General features: G+C 41.3%; 1 protein-coding gene across 4 annotated transcripts in view; it reads left to right on the top strand.

Annotated features, from left to right (window-relative positions):
- The window catches only part of FOXP1 (forkhead box P1), a 533089-nt gene that overhangs the window by 139336 nt on the left and 380563 nt on the right, over positions 1–13190 (top strand). For all 4 annotated transcript variants that reach the window (XM_033141225.1, XM_033141233.1, XM_033141229.1 and 1 more), the window contains one exon: positions 11001–11060. The gene's annotated coding sequence lies outside the window, so the exon portion shown is untranslated. The remainder of the gene's footprint in view (positions 1–11000; positions 11061–13190) is intronic.

The following is a 13190-nucleotide window of genomic DNA, read 5'->3' on the forward strand; positions in this document are numbered from 1 at the left end:
CAGTGTTGCAAGAGAATAGTGAGAAGTAGATTGTATTAGCAATAGTGAAAGTGGGGGAATAATGAAGAGCAAATCCATCTGCTTTTTTCAAATATGGATACTAGTGACTAATAGCTTCTGTAATTAGGAGTAGCAAGGGCACTTAAGGCACATGCTTTTCCAGTCAAGTTACAATGGACAATTCCCTCCGCCCCGAACCAGAAGAAAAATGTTGTGCAACTAGCCAAGGACAGTGATGATATAACAAGGTTTTTGGGTATCTGAATTCTTGTTAAGGAATACCTATAGCACCTAGTGCCTGTTGGAAACAAAAGCAATCTGTTCTCATGATTGCAGGCTTCCCATATGTAAATGCTGATCCCCAAAAGGCTAGTGGGCAGCCCCCATCTTTCCTCCCAGTCTTTTCGAGGGCCTAAACAAGAGAATAAAGGAGAAATACATGTGAAAAATGCAAGTTGGCATGTATGTATGCTTCAGATATGAAAGCACATTGTTGAAGCGTGGGGAGCACAAGGAGCTAAATGACCGCAGGGATTGGTGCTCTGATGCGCAGCCTTTCCTTTCTAGGTCAGCAGCTCTTATATTGGCCTCTTTGGCAGTGATCGAGAGTAATTTCTATCTGATTCCTGCTTGATTGCCTTTCCGGCCACAACCTCAGTTTTCAGTGGAAGAGCTCATCGTAGTAAGCATCAAGCAGACACACGTCTTGTTGGAATAGCCATAATGAAGACCTATATTCTGAGCTGTGAGGGGTCTAACACTTTCTTCAGGATCAGGTAGCAGAGGAACTGAATTGTTTGGGCATCTCTTCCAAAGTGAAGGAAAGTGGAAAACTCTTAACCTGTCCTTACTGGACAAGATAGGTCTGTACTGGTCATAACATTTACAGCAATGTACCGACAGTGACCAATGCATGTACACAGGGATGAAACTTGGGGAGCAGCCATAACTGGGGAGCAGGGTAGTTAATTTTAAAATATTGTGTATAATTATTTCTGAAAAGAGGAAAGACTATGATATGTTATACAAGAAACTTCCTCCATGGCCTGCTGCACTTGACAATTTCTGACAGAAGTTGACGCAAATGGTTGTAACTCTGATTCCGGGCTTCTAAATAGAAATTTAATAGATAATAAAACAGTTATTATTACAGTATTATTATTAGCAGCTACTGAATTAGTTGAAGCAACGTGAGCGTGCAAGAAGGTTTTTGTAAACAGAGGGAGGGGAGGGTGCTTCTCTCCCATCCTTTCTCATCTACTATGCCCTTTGTAGGCCACAGTGTATTAAATCGGGTGGGTATGTGTTGGTAGATGTGCTACTTGTAAACATTATTGTGGGCCAGGAGGTTTGGCAGTGGCAAATGTGCTTTTTGAAATATGGGTGGTGAGGATGACATTTGCAAGGGAGAATTGGGAGCAGAGAATGTGTCCCATCTCCTCTCCAGTTCTGGTAAAGGTAAAGGGACCCCTGACCGTTAGGTCCAGCCACGGACAACTCTGGGGTTGCGGCACTCATCTCGCTTTACTGACCAAGGGAGCCGGCGTACAGCTTCCGGGTCATGTGGCCAGCATGACTAAGCTGCTTCTGACGAACCAGAGCAGTGCACGGAAACGCCATTTACCTTCCCGCCGGAGCGGCACCTATTTATCTACTTGCACTTTGACGTGCTTTCGAACTGCTAGGTTGGCAGGAACAGGGACCAAGCAACAGGAGCTCACCCCGTTGCGGGGAATCGAACCGCTGACCTGATCGGCAAGCCCTAGGCTCTGTGGTTTAGACCACAGCGCCACCCGCGTCCCTTCCAGTTCTGTAAAAACTATTAAAAACAGACCATTGGCAGGCAACAGAAGAGTTAATCATCCACTGTCACTACTTCCTCTCTCTATTAAAACTATGAGGAAAAGTGGGATTGGGACCTTAATGTGCACCTCCTCCCTTATTTGCAAGACTCCCTAATTCTATTAAATTAAACTCTCTCTCTCCCCCCCCCTGTCCACTTATTCTTTCCAATTCCATCTTATACAGTGTGGGCATGAAATAGTTGTGAAACTTGTCTTCCAGTTGTGTTTTGTCTATCTTTGTGGTTCTTATCTGCCTCTGGTAATCTCAGTTTAGGCTGTTTCAGAAAACATAAGCAATCAGCCTTTCTCCTAACCCTTTTTTCAGTCTTCAAACCCAGATACCACAAGTTCATTTTTCCTTTTTATGTAAGGAATAACAGTTGGTTTCAAGGTTATGCTTAAAATTCTACAAGGCAAGCTTAAGCAATATGTGGACCGAGAACTCCCAGAAGTGCAAGCTGGATTTCGACAGGGCAGAGGAGCAAAAGACCAAATAGCAAACATGCACTGGATTATGGAGAAAGATAGAGAGTTCCAGAAAAACATTTACTTCTGCTTCATTGACTACGCAAAACCTTTTGATTGTGTCGACCACAGCAAACTATGGCAAGTTCTTAAAGAAATGGGAGTGCCTGATCACCTCATCCATCTCCTGAGAAATCTCTATGTGGGACAAGAAGCTACAGCTAGAATTGTATTGGTTCAAAATTGGGAAAGGAGTAGGACAAGGCTGTATATTGTCTCCCTGCTTATTTAACTTATATGCAGAATTCATAATGCGAAAGGCTGGACTGGATGAATCCCAAACCGGAATTAAGATTGCCAGAAGAAATATCAACAACCTCAGATATGCTTGATGGCAGAAAGTGAGGAGGAATTAAAGAACCTTTTAATGAGGGTGAAAGAGGAGAGCACAAAATGTGGTCTGAAGCTCAACATCAAAAAAACTAAGATCATGGCCACTGATCCCATCACCTCCTGGCAAATAGAAGGGGAAGAAATAGAGGCAGTGAGAGATTTTACTTTCTTGGGTTCCATAATCACTGCAGAGGGTGACAGCAGTCACGAAATTACAAGACACCTGCTTCTTGGGAGAAAAGCAATGATAAACCTAGACAGCACCTTAAGAAGCAGAGATATCACCTTGCTGACAAAGGTCCGTATAGTTAAAGCTATAGTAGTGATGTATGGAAATGAGAGCTGGACCATAAAGAAGGCTGATCACCGAAGAATTGATGCTTTTGAGTTACGGTGCTGGAGGAGACTCTTGAGAGTCCCATGGACTGCAAGAAGATCAAACCTATCCATGCTTAAGGAAATCAGGCCTGAGTGTTCACTGGAAGGACAGATCCTCAAGTTGAGGCTCCAATACTTTGGCCACTCATGAGAAGAGAAGACTGCCTGGAAAAGACCCTGATGTTGGGAAAGATGGAGGGCACAAGGAGAAGGGGACGACAGAGGACGAGGTGGTTGGACAGTGTTCTCGAAGCTACCAACATGAGTTTGACCAAACTGTGGGAGGCAATGGAAGACAGGAGTGCCTGGCGTGCTCTGGTCCATGGGGTCATGAAGAGTCGGACACGATTAAACGACTAAACAACAACAAAGAGGAGTTTGATGTTATTCTGGAGCAAGGATTTTTCATAAGTCTATAAAGCTGATAGATGGAGAATCAGAAGTCTTTCCTTTTTCTTCTCTTTTTATTTTTTCTTTATTTTATAAATTAGCTTTTAGGTTAAAAAATGTTTGGTACTTTATCAGTTTAATTATTTGCTGTCCAAACATTTGTTCTCTAAATTAAGAAAAGCAAATATTCCAGTAGCAACAACAATAGATTCTTTGCAATCAGAACATAATTGCAATGCATGGCTCAGTCCTGGAAATGTGACGTAATAATCTCTGCTCATGTGCAGGGTTCATCACACCACATTAATCATAATCTACCTCAGTTATGTCTGAGATTTGGGAGACTATCTTCCAGGTTTGAGTAAAAATGTGGAGTCATATCCAGACAGGTACAGAGCCCAAACTCTTCATTTTGGAAATGCACTGACAAATTCACAAAAGAACAAGGTATGGGCTTAGCATTGATTCTTGTTACACCAGAGTATGGTCAGTAGAATTGGCTGAGAAATTAACATGTCAGGTCAGAGCAGCAAAGGGCAAACACAATCCCTATTCCTTTTATAACATATGGCAAATGTTTATTGACTACATAAATTGTTCAGACTGTGGCAGGACTCTACCCAACACTCATGGGAAAATGTACCGTGATCTTTTAGAGTAATCAAATGAAACTTTATTACATGGCATGACAAATGCCTGTAATTTTATCGGGACAAGTTACTTGTTGTTTACTGTTGTAAGGTAACCATTGTTTTCTCAAAATGTGTTTTCTGTGCTATGAAAAATAAATAAAAACATTATTAAAAAACAAAATAATAAGGTAGGAATAATAGTGGAAACATTTTCCTCTGTTCCTGCACAATTCAATATAAATCCCCTGCTAGTATCATGTTGGAAGCCGATCCTCTCAGCTTTTCTAGAATTGCACATGGGTTGGAACTTGCTTATATGACCTGCTGTACCCAGGAGCTGCTGCAGCTTTTAATGAGTGAATGTTGGGAAATTGTTAATATTGTACAGCATGGGTAGGCAAACTAAGGCCCGGGGTCCGGATCAGGCTGGCCCAATCGCCTTCTAAATCCGGCCCCTGGATGGTCCGGGAGTCAGTGTGTTTTTACATGAGTAGAATGTGTCCTTTTATTTAAAATGCATCTCTGGGTTATTTGTGGGGCCTGCCTGGTGTTTTTACATGAGTAGAATGTGTGCTTTAAAAAAAAATGCATCTCTGGGTTATTGTGGGGCATAGCAATTCGTCCACACACACCCCATCCTCTCCCCCCCCCCGCAAAATACAGTCCGGCTCCCCACAAGGTCTGAGGGACAGTGGACCGGCCCAGGCTGAAAAAGTTTGCTGGCCCCTGCTGTACAGTGTTTGTTGCACCACATACACAAGCCATCCACTATTTCTCTTCCCGGGTCCCCAATTTTTTTAAAAAAATTCAAAATGATAAAGTAAAAATCAGGTATTGTTTGCTCCTTCTCTCAGTTTCTGTCTCTCTCTGTCCCTCTGAACGTCACAAAACAAATATTAAACTAAATAAACAAAAGCTCCTCAAAGTAGGACACACTACCTGTTGCTTTCAGGGAAACAGCTCTGAGCAGTCTCAGCACCAGTGTGTGCTTCTGATAGTCTACTGCTACCACATTGGACTGTTTTTGAAGTAGACCTGACTCATCTCATGTCTGCTAATGGCTGTGCTGGACAGGCCTCGTAACAGCAGGTGGAGTAAGAGCTTCCCCACTAGAACAGACTTTCCAACAGCCTGATCCAGTCACATGGATTTTCTGCTTCGAAACACATGGGAGGGACCTCTCTGCCACAGATTAGGATTGGCTGAGTGATGCCAAGAACTGATTGGCCAGAGAACAGTAGATTGACAGAAATGTTTACTGAGCTTTTTTTTTTAGAATGGGAGTGGGAGATGAAAGAGTGTGTGATTTCGATATTTGATTATATTTGGTCCACTGTCCCTCAGACCTTGTGGTGGGCCAGAGAAGCAGCACTGGGGGGGGGGGAGCTGAAAGAAGAGGCAAGGGGGGCAAGTAGTCCTCCTCCCCAGCCCCAGCCCCAGCCACTTCGCTTACCTTCCCAGGGGCTGCTGCCGCCGCCACTGCTTCTGCTTCTCGTGGGTAGGCAGAGCGAGCTCATCCGCTCCGCTCTCTGGCCCACAGGAGCACCAGGGCAGTGGCGGCAGAGTGAAGATGAGCAGTGTGAAAAGGCTGGCTCCAGAGAGGGGCTGCTTAAAATGGCGCTCAGCCAGCTCAGCCTAGCCCCCTTCCTCCTCTAGGCAGGGCAGGGAGAAGCCAGGAGGAGGGAGGGAGGAGGCACCACCGTGGTGTGTGTGTGAGGGAGAGGGGGGGTGGAATGGCTTAGGGGGGGAAATGGTGCAGCCCGAACGAACAGAATCCCCATGCCGATCCACGGAAGTCTGCGGGCCAGATCCTGAAGGCTGTTGGGCCTGATTCGGCCCGTGGACCTTAGTTTGCCGACCCCTGTTCTAAGTAGACATGTATAGGATTACACTGTTAATGTCTTGGTGGTGCATCACTTCTAGGTTTTGAATTGGCTTAAAACATCTTACCATTGTAGCTTCTAGATGCAATATTGCAGTGCTTATGTGTTGATCAAACCTGAGATTGCAATGAAGCCATATGCAAAGATCAGAGGATAGATTGTGTTTCTTCAGAAGGCATAGCATGCAAAAGTCAGAGAAGAGGAGGGACAGGAATAGTTATTAATGTTTAGCACTCCTAATGTTTAGGTTTTCCTATTAGACTTGCCTGCAATTGAAGGTCCCTGAACCTGTAAGGCCTTTTCAGTGAGAGAATTCTATTACTTATGTAACTGCTCTGTGTGGAGGATGACAAACTAAATGGCCATTTTATTGCACAGAGTTGCTTTCGCTCATCATGAAAGTGTTCCTGATTTTCACATCCCAACCAAGCATTAAAATCCCTGTTTGGGGAATCCGTTTTATATTTGTGAGGCTGCGTCACCCATCAGTAGAAGCTTTGAATCTTTTCTTTGATACATTTTTTTTTTTTTTACTTTTCCTGTGTACAATATTGATAAGTTGCATGACATGGCCCAGAGACTTATAGACTTATAGACTGACGATGAGCAAAGTGTCTTTGAGCTGACATTCTGGTAACACAGACACATTACTTTGTATACAGTACTTCACTGTTTGATCATATGGTTCTGATGAAAAACCGAACTTGTTGCATACCTACAAAAAAGAAAAGAAAGAAAGAAAATGTTTAGGGTTTTTAATATATATGTAACAGAATTGGCAGATGCCTTTTTGGCAATGTGTGTGACAATGAGGTGTGCATGGAAGAGGTCAAAAGGCAAAAGTGTAATTTAAATATTATTGTAGTGTCTAGCACCTAACAGATTCATTTTATCATTGGAAAGCTTGAAATCTCCATCTCCTGGGAATGCTGAGGGTTGCTTTTCTTTTGGAGCTGGCCAGAAAGAGCCTGAATTGGAATGGATGTTTTAGAAAGTTCAGACTTGCTGGCAGAGACTTCCTGTGGGCAAAATATGTAAACACCCTAAATACAAACAGAACTGGAATCTAGCTAGTGGGACATTTTCCTGTCATAAATGTCTAACAGCTTATTTTTAAATTAAAGTATAACTACCATTCTTCTTAAAATGGATTCTGCTTATTCTCTGATGTTAACGTCTCACTGTGTGCATTTCACTGGTGAGAGAAACATTTCACCCTTCCTTGCACTGGAAAGCTGTCGCCCTGGAAGAAACCAACTCTCTTGTGTCATTCCCAGTTACTCTATGGAGCAAACTCACTGTCTTTTTTAAACGTGTGAAGCATTTAAGAACTGTGAATAATAGGTATTTCCCTCAGAAATATTTAGATATTAGGCAGTGGCAGAGGGAAATGCAGCAATGTAGACCAGGCTCATATGAATAGATTTTCCCTCAGAACAGGCACAAATATGAAGGCCCTTACATGGTATTCTGAGGAGGTTTCATGTAAGTACATTTGACTTCAGGATACATATGAGGACGTTGCTTGTTTGAAAGTAGCCCCACATTTAAATGTCCTTACACATGTAAACTGCACATCATGGAGATTAGGTTAGAAGCCTTACCATGAGTGAGAGAAATAATAATAATAATAATAATAATAATAATAATAATAATAATAATAATAATATTTTTACCCCGCCCATCTGGATCCACTTTCAAACATGTTTATGCTGAGGTGATAAAATCCTGTCAAAAGAGTAGCTATACCACAACTCACCACATGTTTGAATCTACCTTCAAACTTATACCCAGAAAAGGTCTTGCTCTGGATCAGTGGTTCTTAAACTGTGGTTTGTTCATGATTAATGGGACACCATCAAGAAGCTGGACCATCAAGAAGGCTGATCGCCGAAGAATTGATGCTTTTGAATTATGGTGCTGGAGGAGACTCTTGAGAGTCCCATGGACTGCAAGAAGATCAAACCTATCCATTCTCAAGGAAATCGGCCCTGAGTGCTCACTAGAAGGACAGATCCTGAAGTTGAGGCTCCAGTACTTTGGCCACCTCATGAGAAGAGAAGACTCCCTGGAAAAGACCCTGATGTTGGGAAAGATGGAGGGCACAAGGAGAAGGGGACGACAGAGGATGAGATGGTTGGACAGTGTTCTTGAAGTGACTAGCATGAGTTTGGCCAAACTGCGGGAGGCAGTGAAAGATAGGCATGCCTGGCGTGCTCTGGTCCATGGGGTCACGAAGAGTCGGACACGACTGAACGACTGAACAACAACAACAACAATGGGACACCATTTGCTTTCAGGAGGTCCATGGGAACATGGCAAAAATAGAGATGAACACGGACAGAATCAAAGTTTACTATAGTCATACCTCGTGTTGTGTTAGGTTCATGTTGCGTCTTTTCGGCTTGCGAACGCAGCAAACTCCGAGGTGTATACTTCCAGGTTTCACCGCATGCGCAGAAGCGTTCTGCGTGCTTTGCGCATGCGCAGAAACACTCTATCACACTCCGCGCTTGCGCAGAAGCGCCGCTCTAGTTGCTGACTTTTCGGGGTGCAAATGGCACCCTGGAACGGATCGTGTCTGTAACTAGAGGTACCACTGTACTGTCTTGGCAGGCAAATGTTTCAGAGACCCGAAGTATATCTGAACGTAGTAACACCGACTCTTCTAGCAACCAGCACTCCCTCCTCTTTGGGTATACTACAGGGCAAAAATTACTTGAGTTTTAATTTGGAAACTTTTCAAGCGTTTTCTCCAACCAATTGCATTCTGCAAACCGGAATTGATATCCATAATACAAATTGGGTTTGATCCACTGGTTGCATGAACCGACAGTTCACGAAACCAGTATTTCTCCTTCCTTCCTCCTCCCTGTACCCTCCACCCCCTAAAAATATCTCCAGCGATCTCTCTACTTGATTCTGGGTGATTTCCTCTCTCCCACTGCAGACCCGTATGACACAGCTTCCACTATTCAGACCTTCCCTGGCCTTCTTGGAGAGGGATTCCATGAAGTACAGAAGGTTTCAGGGCAGAAGGGAAGAGGAAGCAGAATTGCCTTTCACTTGTGCAGCCTCTGGATTCAACACACAATCCCTTTCCTAGATATCCCTTTCCTAGATATCCCTTTCCTAGATAATCTCATTCATTTCTTTATTGAAAGAATTATCCTGCCAGCCAAAAAGAGGCTCCTACATTTAAAAATGTAAATAATAAGACAGAAATGCATTTGGATATCTGGGTGAAAACAGTTTGAGAACCACAGTAGTTCAAGCACAATAAAGCCCATGGTTGACACCTTGCCCTTGTTCACAGAACACTTATTCCCAGAGTCAGCTCTTTAGGAGGATTATTATCCCCTGCTCACAGTTTATGTGAACATTTCGCTATGGGGTGGTAAAGTGAACTAAATCGTGGTTAATGCTATTATAAATGTTTTGTGTGAGCAGAGTTTTTAGCTCAGGGTGTTGTGCTTATAAGTGCACTTACCACATTTATTTGAAAATAAATACATATTGTTGATTTAAATAAAACTTGATTTGGAGTAAATATTAGGTTTATTTTCTGGGGCACATTTGAAAATCCCGCCATTCCTCTTCATATTTTACATTGATTTTTTTAAAATTTATTTTACTGAATGGTTTAGAACCGTCTTCATTTCTATATTTGTATTTCCTTAATTCTGTATTATAAATTAATTGCTAGGAATATTATGTTGGATGTGACAAAATAAGCCATAGCTTAGACAGAAAACCAAACAGCTGAGCTATTATATTTTAAGTTATTTTCTCTCTCTCTCTTTTTTTTCTATTGCTGTTTGTTGCTGTGATACAAAAAAAATAGGAATAGAAATGTATAATTCCTTTAGGGGTGAAAAATAAATTAAAAATTCCTCTTTCTGTAGTCATTAACATAGCCAATTTACAAAACCCTTTATAAGAAAAATGGCTTTCTAATGGGGACACTGTCAGACTCTTAACTACACACTGCTGGGAGCCGCTCTTATAACGTCTAATGCAAGTTGTAGGGAAGCGAATCAGTAGCAGAAAGCAGGATCGCTGCTTGACTGCTCCCTTTCCTGACAGGAAGAAAAGGACAGTGATCAAGCTGAGGTCCTCAAAAGAGGCCCTTAAATCACTGGATAACATGAAGAATGGGATGTACACAGGCTACTGCAGAAAGCATATAACAAAGCATTTGAATTGTAGTGAGACAGATAATTCTTATAGCAACATTTAGATGACTGTGATCTTTTTGCGTTGCACATTAAACCGTAGTAAAGTGCACCAAAGATAATGGAAAATGTTCACGTGTAGTCCTTTTTCTTTTTTAAAAAAACAGCTGTTTATGACATGGCATTAGCAAGAAGGTATTATGTTAAAGATTCTGCCAGGAAGGGAGATGTTGGGGTCCTCTTCTGTGATTTAGCCATGCACTGGTTCTTAAAATGTAATAGAAAAAGTATTAAAAATATTATGTTCTTCTTTAGCCCTATCCTTAAGTTGTGGGATGTATCCCCTATAAAAGGTTCCCCGAGCCTTAAGAAACAGAATAATCTCATTTTTAGGAGGTAAAAATAGAAAAGATAATTATATAATGTATCTGGCTCTTTTGGTTTTGGCCATATGTGTTCAAATTTCATAGTAACATTTAAGATGATAGGGTAGCAAGGGATGGATTTATTTCAGTCTCTTAAATGCTGTATTAGACGCATGATTTGTTTTTGGTGAAACTACAAATAGCGATTTGCCAGGGGTGGTGGCTACCAGGAGAGATCCAAGTTAGAAGGGTTATTAATTTCCAGCCCTCAGAACATTGGAAGTAGCTTTGTTTGAGAAGGGAGGAGGAAAAAGACTGTAAGAAAACCCTCACACTCCAAAGAGCAGAAATGAAATTTAATCAATTCAATATGCATGTTAAAGGAAACATTCCGAAGGACAGATTTGGATTTGAACTGATCTTTCTTTCTTTCTTTCTTTCTTTCTTTCTTTCTTTCTTTCTTTCTTTCTGACAGCTAACTCCTCCTGAAACATGGCACAGTGACAATCAGTGACTGGAAAGTGTGGACAGTCAGGTTTGTTCTTTTTGTTAAATGTTGCTTTTAAATGCTATCAGATACGATTGTGATTAGAACACGGGTACAATTGCTGGCTTGTGTCATGCGTGTGGTACACCTCAGGGCAGATTCAGATAAGTGTTTATTTTCATTGTCACTGAGAGGAACCCCATTGAGTTAGGCTATCTGAAGGGGTTCAGTTTGCAACGGAGCATGTTTTCCCATCTTTTACAAAGCTCATATTTTCACACTCCGTTGCATGTCACGCCCTTCAGACAACCTATATTCAAGTATCCAGTGCAGCAGCTGTTTCTCAGTGCATACATGCAGCATGGTTCCTGAACTTTGTAAGAGGGACAACAGCTATCAATGGTTGATATTAAATAATGTTGACCACTGGAAATAGGTCACCATGTTCACAAATTGAGTTTTATGTAACCAGCTACACAATCCTTGCGTGTGCACATTAGCCCCTAACAAAACAAATACAAAAATCTCCAAATAAATAAGGTCTGCACATGCATGCAAAAGCTCCATGCCATCATCAGAATGCAAAAGCAATAGTGCATTTGGAAAATGATTATTTGTCCACCCATATACGCAACAGAATACTGACGTGAATTTATCTGAGATGCACCCAGCTGCTGGAAGCAAATTGCCATGTTAGCCACAAGGTAAAAGTGTAAGAGTTATATGCCTCTTTTATCCCATATGCACTTTCATCTAATCTCAGTGGATACGATTGATGCTGCTGAAACCCATATTCAGTCTATGGTACTGTACTCAATGTGGGGTAAAATGTTATTCTTTTCATATGTGACTTGAACATAAAAGGCGAAAGTATACAATTAATTTGCCAGCACTTTCTTTAAAATTGTATGCTAGGTTTCTGTGAAACACTGTATGAAGCAATATTCCAAGTAAATTATTGTTATTTACTATGATTTTTTTTTTGCCTGCATATTTAAAAGTCAACAATTATGTTTCCTTTTTTTTGGCTTAATGGCTTTCTACAATATTTTTAGAAACCTGGTCAATTCTTTCTTCACTAAGACTGAACATCTTTTTCACACACTGCAGTCTTAAAAATAACACCAAATGCAACTTTATAGATTAGCTATTTTTCTAAATCCATTAATGCATAAAAGTGAAATTGTGGGACAAAACTGACTTGAAGCAATTGGAAAGCCCTTGATGCGATTTCATTATTAGTGTTGTCTGGACACATAGGTGGCCTATGACAGGAGTTGGTGGCATCTGTCTAATTCATACTTGTCAGGGGTCAGAAATGTGAATACTGACATCATGACCAGCATTTTTGAAATAGGCTATAAAAAGGATACATAAATTCTGCTAATGCTAGTATGTAAAGTTAAAGGCCCCTATGAATTGTTGTGCCAAGAAAGAAGAAAGCTTAGTGACCACTATGCCAGCATTAATGGTAAGTGCTATTACCTGTGACCTTGCACATAGCAATGAAACGTTTGGCTGTAAAAATAGTCCAACAACATTCAAATGGTCAAATAACAAAACTGTTGCACAGCTGAAGAGTGGGAAACGGCTTGGGTATAGAGAAGGGTGACTGGATGACTGATATGGGTACTATCCCAAAGGGATTTCAACTACTATCAACCATTTACACTAGTACCATCATAACCTGATATATTAACTATACAATCCTTTGCATACTTATGCAGAAGTAGGTTTTGGCATGCCCAATGATACTTGTTCTCAGATAAGATTGCAGACTAAGGTGGAAGCTACACACATATAAAAAACACTGTGAAAACGCTTTTAAAAAAGTTTTGAAAAATACATTGAATTTGGCATAGCTCACTGTTGCTGTCTAGTGTCACATTTGTATATTGCACTTTACAACACATTTAAAACACGTTAATTGCAGCTGTATAGCTGAGTCCTAAGATTGCAGATGCTAGAGACCCTTGGAGGTCAAACTTTTCTTTCATGAAATGCTACAGCAGATGTGGTGCCTCATTTGATATGCTCTTAAAGTGGCATGGAAGGTGCTGTTCCAGGTATAAAGTAATTTATCAGTTCTAAAGTAGGTCCAAAATTAAGATGATACTTACTGGACACAAATTCCTAAATACAGTAAGCCCATAGCTCACACGCATTTAACTTGTGCGC

The sequence above is a fragment of the Lacerta agilis genome, chromosome 2 (genome assembly GCF_009819535.1).
Source record: "Lacerta agilis isolate rLacAgi1 chromosome 2, rLacAgi1.pri, whole genome shotgun sequence".
Classification (NCBI taxonomy): Eukaryota; Metazoa; Chordata; class Lepidosauria; order Squamata; family Lacertidae; genus Lacerta; species Lacerta agilis.